Below are 14,949 nucleotides of genomic sequence, written 5' to 3'. Positions count from 1 at the left end.
TCCCATCAGTAACCTCAATAATATTCCCTTGTATTGACTTTTTGTTTTTCCCTGTCCCATCCTCAGGTCCTTCTTCCTCCTCCCTTGGATGACTGCCCAAAATAAACCACCGACACACAGCCCTTATCTCCAACTCTGTTTTCAGGTGGTACTCAAGCTAAAACGGCTTTCCTGGGCTGGGGTTGTGGCTCAGTGGTAGAGCATTTGCCTAGCATGTGTGAGGCACTGAGTTCAATCCTCAGCACCACATAAAAATAAATAAAATAAAGGCATTCTGTCCATCTACAACTAGAAAAACAAAAACAAAAGACAGCTTTCCTTTAATCTAACTCCTTCATTTCAAAGATAAGGAAACAAGAATATAATATTAGTTACAAAAGAGACAAGAGACAAGCCTGCTATTTTCTTCTGGCTTCGGAACAGGGCATGGTTATTTTAGTGCCTCGGTCCCCAACAAACATTGAAGAGAAAGAGATAGCAAATAAGCACTGAACTGTGGTGGACTGGAACTTCAAAACGTCTGGCTTTCGGTTGGGACAGCTGTCAGTGAGCACTTGTACAGGCAGAGAAGGCTTCCTAGAGGAAGGGAACTTACAGTCAAGCCTTAAATAATTATATAGACATATCTAGGACATTCCAAGAACATGAAAAGATGAACAAAAGTATTAAAGTCAAAATTAGCAGTGTCTAATCAGGGTGTCTCATAGATCATCCTGGCAGGTCTCATTGAGGTATAAAAGAAATGCCAAACAGATCAGATTATGCCAGGTTGCAAAACTGCTAGCCAAGAAAAGGACTTTTTTCATACATAATATGTGAATAAATCTGCCCACTGACACTCAACAAGGTAAAGACAAAAGTAGACCTAGAAGTAAATGTGGAGGCAAGCCCAGAAACCCCATATCCACATTTTTAAATCCTATGGTCCAAGGTAACTTCCTAAGTTACATTGACACATTTTAAAAGCTAAGAATATTTTTGTATCGTTTGTATTAAAATATTCATGGGATAAAATCCAAAATTCTTGCCCAGCTTACTAGATTCTGTGATCTAGACCTTGCTTACCCCTCCTGCTTTCTCAATTCATTCAGCCCATACCCCATATTCTTTGCCTCAGGAAAAGTTCCTTCCTCCCTTGAGGTTATAGCACTCTGCTTTGCCACATTATTTTTCTTGATGCTCTCGTTTATTGAACCTCAGCTTATTTGTCCACATAGATTGAGAATTACATTCTAGATTCTTTATATTTCTAGTCTCCCTGATATTCTGTGAAACATGAACACCCACGAAGATGATCCAAATGATAACATGGCCTCATCATTATCTGCTTGATTTCAACTATCCTCTCTCCCCTCCAGTCAATGCCTGGACCTTGTGATCAACCAGAACTGTATCAACTTTGAGATCTTGATTTCCAAAATATTAGTTTCTGAAAACAAACTCATAGTCTTCCTTCCCTTCCAGTATCATCTTGTATTGTCTCTGTGTCTTCTGTTCTGTACCATTGGTCTACATGTCTATTTTGGTGCCAATATCATGTTGTTTTTGTTACTATAGCTTTGAAATATATTTTAAGGTCTGGTATTGTGATGCCTCCTGCTTTATTCTTCTTGCTATATATTTCTTTGGCTATTCTGGGTCTCTTATTTTTCCAAATAAATTTCATGATTGCTTTTTCTACTTCTGTGAGAAATGTTATTGGTATTCTAATTGGAATTGCATAAAATATGTATAATGCTTTGGTAGTACTGCCATTTTGACAATATTAATTCTTCCCATCTAAGGACATGGGAGAACTTTCCATCTTCTAAGGTCTTTAGTGTTCTGTAGTTTTCATTGTAGAGGTCTCTTGCCTCTTTTGTTAGATTGATTCCCAAGTATTTTGTTTATGTATGTATGTATTTATTTATTTTGAGGTTATTGTGAATGAGGTGGTTTTCCTAATTTCTCTTTCAGAAGGTTCATCACTGATGTATAAAAATGCATTTGATATACTGGTATTGATTTTGTATCCTGCTACTTTGCTGAATTCATTTATTAATTCTAGAAGTTTTCTGGTGGAGCTTTTTGGATCCTCTAAGTATAGAATCATGTTGTCAGCAAATAGTAGTAGTTTGTGTTCTTCTTTTCCTATTCATATCCCTTTAATTTCTTTTGTCTGTCTAATTGCTCTGGCTAGAGTTCCAAGGACTACGTTGAATAGGAGTGGTGAGAGAAGGCATCCCTGTCTTGTTTCATTTCTTAGAGGGAGTGCTTCCAATTTTTCTCCATTTAGAATGATACTGGCTTTGGGCTTAGCATAGATAGCTTTTACAATGTTGAGGTATGTTCCTACTATCCCAAGTTTTGTAGTGTTTTAAACATAAAAGGATATATGTATTTTGTCAAATGCTTTTACTGCATCCATGTTAAATCAACTTTGCATTCCTGGTATGAACCACTTGACCATCATGCACTATGTTTTTAATAAGACATTGACACATTTCTAGAGAAATATGATCTTCCCAAACTCAATCAGAAGGACATACACAATTTAAACAGCTCAATTTTGAGCAATGAAATAGAAGACACTATCAAAAGCCTACCAATAAAGAAAAGCCCAAGACCAGACAGATTCTCAGCCGAGTTCTACAAGACCTACAAAGAAGAACTAATACCAATCCTCCTCAAATTATTCCACAAAATAGAGGCTAGTATCACCCTGAAACATAAGCCAGACAAAGACAAATCAAGGAAAAAGAACTTCAGGCCAATATTCCTGATGAATATAGATGCAAAAATTCTCAATAAAATTTTTTAGCTGCTTAATCCCTCCACTGTATCCTCCACCACTATACTCCCATGTCCTGGCTTCCTTCTCTTACTAGCCTAAGCTCCATAATGCAGTCTTTTAATTAATCACTTCCTACTCCTCTCAGTATTGGTACTAGTCTCCTTCTCTTTCTCCCGCAGTCACTCTACACTCTCTAGATCTTGGATAATCTTAACAATCAGCCTTCTCTTACAATTGGTCTTCTGAGAGGTTCCTGAGAAAACCCCATAAATATTCAGGCTGATAGCATCGTACTCTGAATCTCTGATCTCCACCGGGCTGTTATCCTAGTCAGATCCTCTTTAGTCTAAAGCAAGTATTTTAATACTTCCTCGTCTTTTCACAGCCTCACTAGAACACTAATGCTGCCATAACACATGCCAAATCCTAACAACTCTGCAAACTTCCTTCACTATGACCTCTGGAGCAATTAGAAACTTGATACCTCTCCAATACTCTTTAAACTGTATTTTTTTTTTACTTCAGTGATATTGCTCCCTCTTGGTTTTCTGACTATATACTTAACCATTCCGTATTAAAATATCTTTAAGCTCCATTCCTCTAGCCATTCCTAAATATTGGTATGTTGTACAGCTTTATATCAGGTCTTTTCTTCTTACTTTGACATACTGCCAATATAAATTTCATCTACTCTTATAACATCAAATAGAGCCTTCTATAAGCTTAAACCAAAAGCTAGATCTTCAACCAAGACATTATCCTAACATCCAGAGCAACAGCCCACAGATATCTCTGTTTGACTCAACAGAGATAAACTTATTGTCCTTATCATTTCTCCATAATCCAATTTCTACTGTTTTTTTCTCTATCAAATTCACTCTTTTGCAATCACTAGCCACCCAACCAACAAAGACCAATCTAAGAATTACTGTATGTTCCTCTTTATTTCATCCCTCAAAGATAACCAACTCACATTTATTCTACTTCCCAAACATTTTTCCTTATCCATTCCTCCAAAATAGGCCACTATATCCTAGTCGTACAGAATTATTGGATAGTATGTCCAAGTCCATGCTGTTTTACATCTCCATGGTTTGTTTTATTATCTGAAATACCCTCCTTTCCTTTTCCTATACTTGTTTTGCAGGACTCAGTATCATCTCCCTCAATTAGTCTCTTCTTGACCCTCTACTAGTCAATCCCCACACCCACCAAAACTCCACACACACCCCCACTTAAACTCTCACATACCCCCCCCCCAAAAAAAAACATCTAAAATACACCATTTACTTGTGTCAATGTTTACCTGGCCATACATATCCTATTAAACCAAAATTTCCCCCTGGAAAGAGACCATTTCTGATTTTACTTTGAATCCCTAGGACCTAGCACAATGCCTGTATCATTAAATATTTGTTAAAATAATGAATGAATGAACTCAGAACATGTAACTCCTGTAATACATCATCTTGTGTAGCTGAGTAAACACTAAGAGATGGGCTTTGGAGTCACATAAACATAGGTTCAAGCATTCAGCCTAACAAAACATACATTGTTTGCCATTACCAAGTTAGTCTCTTAAAATTTCAATTTTCTCATCTATAAAATAGGCCTGATACCACTACCTCATCCAGTTCTTGTGAGGATTAAGTGGAGAAAATGTATGCAAAGAGACAATCTATGTGGCATCTAGCAAGGACTGAAATCGTCATTTCTTATAGTCCTTCTGCTTGGTGACTCCTCTCCCAGGAAGCCAGTCTTCTCTTCTTTTAAAACTTAAGTTCGGTTTCATCTTCTCTGGGTGCCTGCACTTTCTTCAACTCCTTGTTATTTTCACTTTTCCCAAGGTACTTTATACTGTTTGTTTCACAGTTCATGTTATACAGAGCAAATGTCCCTTTGCCCAACTCTTGCAGCAGACTTTGTGTTAAATAAGAATAAGGGCTAGACATTTTTACCCTCAGAATCTACCGATCTTAACAGTATGCGTTTTGTGCTCAATAAACAAATAGTGAAAAGAGAAACACTGCCTGATAGAGTACCACGAATACGGTAGACAAGCAAATATTTCTTGATGAAATATTTCAGTGGGATAAAATGATTGATTTACTGCGCCACAATGTTATCTGAGATAGACTAAATCAATTCCAGATCATCAAAAGATGTCAACTAGAACAGAAAGAAATTAAGTGGTCAGCTATGATATTTTGATTTAGTCTAGATATAAGGGCTTGTGTGCAGTGCATGGCAATAAGACGGCTTAGGAACAACTCCTTTTTGAATATCTCTGCAACTTGACCTTATACCTAAGTTTAAATGTAATATAGAAGGCTCTACATGAAGCAGAATAAAGTTAATAGTAAACTCTTTCAGTGCCAAAGACTACTTCTTCCCAGGTTCCTTTTTTGAATATTATTTAAAATGTTTATTGCTTCATTCTCCATTCTGTTTAACACAAGGAAATTAAGACTATGAATCCTTGTCTTAATACTACAATGAAACCTGCAGAATATAGCACATGTTGGTTTGATTTGTATTTGACAAAGAAAAATTCTTCCTTGAAAGCAGCATGGTATCCTGAGATAATGGCTTAAAATATTTATTTATAATTGGGAAAGGCAGGCAGACTCTTAATTATGGCATAACTTAATTATAGCAATGTAAGCATAATTAGCACTGTTATAATAAATTACTAATTTTTAATACAAATTATTTTGCTTCAGTTTTCAAAATAAAAAAGAGTTCTACACATTATTCTATAAATTCTTGGTTTAAATTATTATTCTGGATCCTATCAGTTGATAACTTCACATTATTTCTTTCTCTACACATTAATTTTTAATATTCCAAAATTGAAGGTAAAAAGACCTTAAAAACTAACACATTAACTTTTTTAATTTGCATTATTTGTTCAGTATCAACTTTCATTATCTATTCACCATTTTTTAAATTTATTTCAAATAATTAATATTTGTTATCATTGTCATTGATACATGAGTAGAAATCATCATTATGGATTTATGCCTAAGCATGGTGGGGTGTAGTGACAAATGCTGAGAAATTCTTGGGGATTATACAAGTTAATAACTGAAACGGTATTTCACAGGTAATTCAAATTCTTCAGAAGAAAGTATCATTTTGGATTGCTATAATAATGTCTTGCTTTTATTTTTCAACTTAATGCTTAAAATTCATTTTAAAGTGGCATAATTTTCTTTTAGACATCATTCTTTAGAAAAGGAGACCATGAAAGCAAAATATCACTAATTTTAATGTCATCTACCTCCAATTACTCTTTTCTTTATTACTTGCCATTCACTGTGAAGTGTGTTCCAGGTGTAAGCTCTAAACAAGACACATATTGCTAGAGAAAGATGGCCATTTAAAATTATTTTTTCAATATGATTTTTGCCACAAATTCTAGACACTCCTTTTTCCTTTAAAAAGAAAAAGGAAAAAGGAAAAACTGTTCAGGAAAAAAAAAGAATATTCTACTATTACATCAGGGCCCAGAAAGTACATAAAGGGTTAAAATAAATTTCAGAATTATCTACATTCCATTATAAAAGGCAAAGTGGGTCAAAATAATTAGACTTCTCTTAAGAGTTGACTCAATCTTCCAACTAATTTTCAAATTTTAGGGGGCAATCTACTGGAAAAGTTTGTACACTTCAGACTTAAGACATTCAATATGTAAGTCTGGCATTATGAAGTCATTTTCTGAAAACAATGATGTAATCACCTCATTTTGTTGGAGTTTATATCCCCAGGCTGTCTCACTTCAAATTGGCCTGATGTGCAGACTCAACACAGATGTCTTTCAGATCAGCATTAATGAGACATTTTCCTCTGCCAGACTTCAAGAACTCAACTTCCATGACTCAGTGCTGAAATAATTTGCTACCATGAAGAACCCTGTGGATCAAAGAGGAAAAAATGATTAAGAAATTCCATTTAAGCTCAGCCCAGTGGCTCACACCTAGAATCCCAGTGACTTGGGAGACTGAGGCAGGAGGATTGCAAGTTTGAGGCTAGCCTGGACAACTTAATGAGACCCTGTCTCAAAATAAAAAGGGTTGCAAATGTAACTCAATAGTAGAGAGACTCTGGGTTCAATTCCCAGTGAGGAAGAGGAACAGGAACGGGAAGAGGAGGAGCAGCAGCAGAAACAGCAGAAATTCCATTTGAAATTAATAACATACATTATAAAATTTACATAGATTAACCCAATTAGATATTTTATTTTATTTTTCCCCCCAGAGTAATAAACCATGACCTGGTCCTATTCTATATATTCTCCCACAAAAGAGTCAGATTGTTGTAGTTAACTTTTTCATCACGGTGACCAAAACATCCAACAAGAACAACTCAGAGGAATAAAGGTTTATTTGGGGATCTTGGCTTCACAGCTCTCAATCAATAAACAGCAATCCCATTGCTCCGGGCAGAAAGTGAAGCAGTACTATCATGGCAGAAGTGCCCAATGGAAGAAAGTCCATTCGAATTAGGATTAAATAAATAAATAAATATAAGATTTAGGATGGACTGATTATGTTACAGGACTCATAATCTAATCATTTCACCTCTTAATATTCCTGCATTAACAGGGGTTTTTAGGGAACGACTCATATCCAAACACATATTTACCATCTAAATAAAAAATTTAATTGTATCTTGAGATAAAAATATTCAACTAAATATGAAATATTTTCATTTGAAGACAAACTGGAATCTGTGGTATTATTGTTCTCTCTACCTAAACTCTGATGGCTTCTTCCTGACAGTGCCACTTTCAGTACGAGTCATAACAATGGAAGTCTGCTTACATAAGTGAGAGGAAACATCACTTTAAGCTGACATAGTCATATCATTGACCTTGAGCTTCTCCTGAAGGAAATGAATTGGCTTACAGAGGCAGTCAAGTAGAAAACAGAAACCATCATTTTCTAAAGGTTTTCAAGGTAAAAATCCTCAGGGACAATCTTTTGTCAGTGTCTAAGGCTTGATTAACTGTCTTAATTCACTATGATTAATGACTTTTAGAACTCTGGAGCACCAAGTTTCTTTATATGTCATATTGTATGAACCCTGTGAGTGGAATGTTCTTCAAATGTAACCTACACACAAATAGTAACCTACACACAAAACACATCAACAACTGTAATAGATAATTATGCATTGTGTCACTCAGTTAGTAGGAAAGACATTTCCAGGGGAGGCCCCCCCCCCATTCATTTAAATAGAGATGTCAATTTCTCACCCCAAAATCACTTTCTCATCACACAGACAATATTTCTTGCACCAATAAATGACACTCCAATCTTCCTGTTTCCACAAGTGACTATTTGTATCTTTGAAAATCCACTAATGATTCATTTTCATCAAATCCAGATTTAAGTCGGAGCATTTAAAAATCTATTTGCTTTTTAACTGCTAGTGACTAGAAACTATTAAATAGAAAAAAAATGAATATGAATGCATATGGAGTATCAGAGCCATATATATTCTTAAAGATAATAAAGTTCAAGTTCCACCATCTAATGCAAATTATATAAAATTTGCTGGACTACTATGATCTAAAGTGAATAAGACAAAGATTCCTATCTTTAATCAAAAGTAGAATCAATCGGTCACAAACTTTGGTCACAAAAGTTGTGATGCTAATATCAAACTTATATTGAAAATGCCATAGTCACTCCCTGTGGGATTCAGAGAATGAGAACATAAAACTTTCTTTAGGTCTTCATATAGACCTAAGAACAGAAGCCAAAGATGAGAACACTGTTGTGGACTACCTGGGCTTCCACTTTAGACTCATTTACCCTCCAAGCAATTTATTTCAAGTGTATGAGGATGCAGGAAAGCAGCCATGCCTCATATAGCCAGGTTCTCCCTAAGTGTGTCAGGAATATGCAACTCAAACTCTAAGATTTCCTTGTTTCTCCCAGGCTTTAGGAGAAAGATAATAAAAAGCAAGCCAAATTAGCCAGGCACTGGAGCATCATCCTACTGGTGCTATTGCCTTAAAGGATTTATTTCAAAAGCATATGCTACCTTTAGAGAGAGAAGGTTACATCCCACCTGGGCTGAAACTGGTATGACATATGTATCAGATGGTCCTATAAAGCCTTTAGAAGTTACTTAAATTGAAAAACAAAAATGGAGAAATTTTACAAGAAAATAAGACCCTCAATCCACCAACCTCCTTCCCTAAACAAATTTAAATAATTCTAGCTAGTGAAACAATTATACTTTATAATTTTCAGGAGTCAAATAACTTAAATAGAAATTACCTCGTCTCTAAAGTTTGTTTATTTCATTCTAGATAGAGAATTCATCATTTGAATTATCTTTTCTTCTTCCAGAAGGGAAATAATGAGTTTAATTTTACATGGTTGATATGTGTTTATGATAGCTTTAGAAAAGAGTACCACAGGAGGCCTTTATTCATGGAAAATAAAATTGTTTCAGAGAATGCACTAGATGGCCATTAGATTTTTTTTCTCTCTACATTCCTCTTCTTTGTTAAGCTTACTTGATGATGCAGCTCAGCTATCTCTCAGGAATGTAAAACTTCTTTGATGTCAATTTTTTAAAAACGACACAAATTAATTCACAGGGGGAAGAAATGAATACACAGACACATGATCTTTAGGGTGTTGATAGGTAGTATTAATCACTCTGGGAAGGTTAAAATAGTATAGCCCTCAATAAAACTCTGCAACATTTTCTTTAGTGCAAGGTCTGTGACAGATGAAAAATCCATTCTATTTCTTCCTTTGTTAATAAAATGAACAACGATGTCCCTGAAAAGTTTTACAGCTAAACCTCGAGTGACTGACTTTCGGTACTGTACATAAAAGGAAAATGTAAGAAAGCACAGCCTTGGGAATATATGACCTTGAAGAGTTTATTCATTGGATTATTTTACTCTTCAGTATCAATTTGAAATAAGTGAATATCCACCATACATAAAAGCATTGCTTTTTTTGGGCAAAAAGCTACATAACAATAGTGTATTTTATGTATACACACACACACACACACACACATATAATTACCATATAATACACAATATAAGGACAGTTACTTCATTTATTTAATAGCTAGTAAAAGATACAAATGGAAATCATCATGCTAGTATCAATTAACTTTTGTCGGGTATCAAGCCACAATAAAACTTAAAAGCTTAAAACAATAGTCATTTATTATTATAGTTTACATGCCTGTAAATCTCCTAGAGATATGCTCAACTCAATTGGGTTCATCTACACATCTGTTCCTCCTACAACCAGAAAGTTATGCTGGACACATCCCTCTTGTGGTGATAGTAGAATTACTAGAGAACACAGAAAATCACCAAAAAAAAAAAAAAAAAAAAACTTTTTAAGGCCTCTACTTACATTATGACTCATACCTTCTCATTGACCAAAGCAAATCATAAAGCCAAACACAAACTTAATGAGAGGCAAATATATTCTGCCTCTTGATAGAAGGATTGTCAAACGTACCTGGCAAAAAGATGAGGCAATAAAAAATGGGAATCATGCAGGCAATCTACCAGATCGGGCACTATTAGCCCTATTTTGTAGAAGGAAAGTTTTCCCAAATTCTTACTCTTTATTTTTGCAGGGTAGGTATTGAAGGTACAGTTCCTCTAGCCAACATTTCCCAAACACTCATTTCATCAGGGAATAATTATTTCTAAGATCCCTTATGTCAACTAATAAACATTTTGGTACCGATTTAGATAGTGATCCTTGAATTGTTTGCCATACAAACCTCTGGAATGTATATTTGTTATTAAAGTGCTCCTGAGAATAACCAACAACTTTGGGAATGCAAATCCTAATTAGGACATCTCTAATGTTAACTAACAGTCCCTTAGCTTAAAAACAAAATTAAATATACCATTTACCTCACGTTGTTTGTCTTGAAACATTTAAAAATAAATTACAGATAATATAATCCTCATAAATATAAAATAAAAGGAAAATTTTTCAAAATATAGTCTGGCAGTATAATTACATAATCCCTTCTAATACTGCTCTTTTTCTCAGTAGTGAGATACCCAGTAGTGGAATTGATGGATCATATGGTGTTACTTCTACTTTTAATATTTTGGGGAAAGTTCATACTATTTTTTACACAATTGGTGTGCTAATTTACATTCTCTCCAGTAGTGATCAAGAGCTTACAAGATAAAACATAACAAGAATTGGTGAGAATATGATAATAAGATTCATTCTTCTCAAAAATCTCTCCAAAGCATTGATATTGTTGAACATTATCTTCTATATATTTTTTATTTGTTCTAATTAGTTATCCATGATAATATAATAGATTTTGACACATTGTATACAAATGGAGCATAACTTCTCATTCCTTTGGCTGTGCATAGTGAATCACACCAGTAGTGTAATCATATACATGTGTATAGGGTAATAATGTCTGTCTCATTTTACCATCTTCCCAACCCCACAGCCCCACCCCTCCCCTCACTCTCCTGTGCACAATCCAGTTTCTTCATTCTTCCCTACCCTTATCCCATAATGGATCAGCATCCGCTTGTCAGAGAAAACATTCAGCCTTTGGTTTGGGGGGATTGATTTATTTCACTTAGCATGATATTCTCTAGTTCCATCCATTTACCTGCAAATGCCATAACTTCCTTCTTCTTTAAGGCTGAGTAATATTCCATTGTGTATATGTACCACATTTCTTTATTTATTCATCTGTTGAAGGGCATCTAGGTTGGTTCCATAGTTTAGCTATCATGAATTGAGCTGTTATTAGCCAATGGTACAAAATAGAAGACACAGAGACAAACTCACAAAGATATGGTTATCTTATACTAGACAAAGGCACCAAAAACATACATTGGAGAAAAGAGAGCCTATTCAACAAATTGTCCTGGGAAAACTGGAAATCTATATGTAACAAAATGAAATTAAACCTCTATCTCTCACCCTGCACAAAAACCAACTCAAAGTGGATCAAAGACTTAGGCACTAGAACAGAGACACTGTGCCTAATAGAAGAAAAAGTGGGCCTAAATCTTCATCATATCAGCTTAGGATCTGACTTCCTTAATAAAACTCTTTAAGCACAAGAAGTAAAATTAAGAATCGATGGAAGATGGGCTAGGATTGTAGCTCAATGGTTGAGCACTTGCCTCCCATGTTTGAGGCACTGGGTTCAATCCTCAGCACCACATAAATAAATAAAGATATTGTGTCCATCTACAACTGAAAAAACTTTTCAATGAGAGGTATTCAAGCTAAAAAGCTTCTTCTCAGCAAAGAAAACAATCAATAATGTGAAGAGAGAGCCTTCAGAATGGGAAAAAAATCTTTACCACATGTACCTCAGATAGAGTACTCATCTTGAGGATATATAAAGAACTTGAAAAACTTAACACCAAAAAAAAAACAAATAACCCAATCAATAAATGGGCTAAGGAACTGAATAGACACTTCACAGAGGAATAAATACGATCGAGGGCTAGGGTTGTGGCTCAGTGGTAGAGCACTTGCCTAGCATGTGTGAGGCACTAGGTTCGATCCTCAGCACCACATAAAAATAAAGGTATATTGTGTCCATCTACAACTGAAAAAATAAAATAAAAGAAATAAAAAAAGAAATACAACCAATCAACAAACATGAAAAAATGTTCATCACCTCTAGCAATTAGAGAAATCCAAATCAAAACTACTCTAAGATTTCACCTCACTCTAGTCAGAATGGCAATGAATACAAGCAATGGTAAGTGTTGGTGGATTGAGGGGAAAGGTACATTCATACATTGTTGGTGGCACTGCAAATTGGTGCAACCACTCTGGAAAGCAGTATGGAGATTCCTCAGAAAACTGGGAATGGAACCACCATTTGACCCAGCTATCCCAACTCCTGGGTTTATACACAAAGAACTTAAAATCAGCATACTATAGTGATGCAGCACATCAATGTTTATAGCAGCTCAATTCTACAGATTTTTAATCCCCTCTGATGGTTCTTAAACTAGCTCCTCTATCTTCTCCTTCCCCTCACATATTCCTAAACATCTCACCTCCCACCCCACACGTATATGAATCAGTCCCCCTTTGCACCTCTTTCGGGGAAAATTTCTCATTGACTTCATGAAAAGTTCAACTGTCTCTTTTTGCCTTCAACTATCACCACAAGATGGAAGACCACTAAGTTCACCTCTCCCACACACTGTGTCATCAAAATATTTCCTTTTCTTAAATTTTTCTCACCAAATTAGCAATCACTCAGTCCTTTGTCATCCTTTCCAAATGTTCCAATTCTCATTCTTCACATTTTTAATAGTTGTTATTTTTTATTCTCAACACAAATACTTGCTGAATAGTCACTATGTTCCACGTACTGTTCAAGAAATTATGGATACAGCAATCAGCTAGGTCTTTATGTCGATTTTCTACATTTCCTTCAAAGTGCCTTCTCATGACCAGAAATGCATTTCATTCCCAATTCTACTGCCCTGGGGTTTTCTAATAAGTTCACTCCCATTTTCCTTGGACCCAACCTATACTATATATATATATATACCCAACCTTGACTTTAGTACAATTTTATAGTGAATGCACTTATAAATAATTCATCCATATGTATAGATGTACAGATGTTCCTCAACTTATGATAGGACTATTTCTCAATAATTCATCCTAAGTTGAAAATATCACACAAGTCAATAATGCATTTAATATATTAATGCACTAACCTACAAACGTCATAGCTTAGCAATATAGTACACTATGGAGTATCAGTTATTTACCCTGGTGATCATATATGACTGATAAAAAATGATGTGGCTTGCTGCCACTGCCCAGCATCATGTGAGGCTACCATATTGCATATCACCAACCTAAGAAAAGAAAAATTCAAAGTATGGTTTCTACTGGATATGTATCACTTTCATACCATTGTAAAGTTGAAAATTTGCAAGTCAACCTATTGTTAAATCCACAACCATAGGTATATTTAATGTATACATTATACAATATAGACAATATGCAACAATGGAAATTTTTCCATCTACTTCGTAAGTTCCTCAAGAGATGGCATATTTCTAACTTGTTTCCCTAGCACAGAATAAGAACATTAAAACATTTAAAGAATGAATCAATGAGAATACCACTGAAAAATAAATATCTATTTGTGCATAAATGAAACAGAGAAAACACACTGACTTAATTCCTCATTGCAATACTAACAGGTAATTCTTATGTTCCATAAGATCACTGTAAATACTTGACATACATTTAATCCTCAAAAAAAAATTCCTATGAGGAAGTTACTATTATTATCCCCATTTTTATATGATTAAACTGAGAAAAAGAGAAGCTAAATGCTGCTTCAAGGTCATTAAATGGTAGTATCAGAATTCAAATCCATTAAATTTTATTTCAGATCCAATTTTCTTATTCTTTCTTACTTCAGAATCCATAGACTTAGTGTTTTGACACTATCCAATGCCTTTGTTCTGATAACTTTCCTTAGTATCTGCATACTAATGTCTTAGTGAAACCTTTAACTGTCAATAAAAAAGAAAATCCCCTAATAAATTCATGAATGAAGCTTCTATTAACATATCACCTTTATATAGAGTCACCTTATAATTCTTTATCCAAATCAAGACACTTTTGAGAGTGGAATGGTGTTGCATTTGTTCTATTTTGCTATATATAAATTATCCCAAAATTAAGCATCTGAAAACAAGGAACACATTATCTTGCACATTTCTCAGAGTCATAAATCTGGGAGAGGATAAGCTCACAGTTCTGTCTCATGGTCTCTCATAAATGTGTCGCCAAGATATAGGCCCAGGCTTTAGTCATCAAGGCTGGATGGGGTTGGCTGGAGGATATGTTTCCATGGTTGCTTAAAAGGCTATTGGCAGAGGCTTCAATTCCTTGACAAGGCGTCAGGTGTCTCCTAGAGGGAATGATGAGAAAGATGGAATAAGAATGAATCTGTCTTTCACAATCTAATCTCAGAATCTTTATTCAATAGTTAAATCAACTGTGGTACAACGTGTTAGGAGATTTCCTATGTGAATACTATGCAGAAGATCACTGGGCACAGGCTATCATAAGTGTTATTTAATAATTATGCCAGTACAACAGGCATAAATGAGGACAGTCCTTGACAAA

The sequence above is a fragment of the Marmota monax genome, unplaced genomic scaffold, assembly GCF_021218885.2.
Source record: "Marmota monax isolate L192 unplaced genomic scaffold, Marmota_monax_Labrador192_F-V1.1 WCK01_AAM20220418_F8-fsc00001, whole genome shotgun sequence".
NCBI classification, from domain to species: domain Eukaryota; kingdom Metazoa; phylum Chordata; class Mammalia; order Rodentia; family Sciuridae; genus Marmota; species Marmota monax.
Note: the sequence above shows the minus strand (reverse complement) of the source record.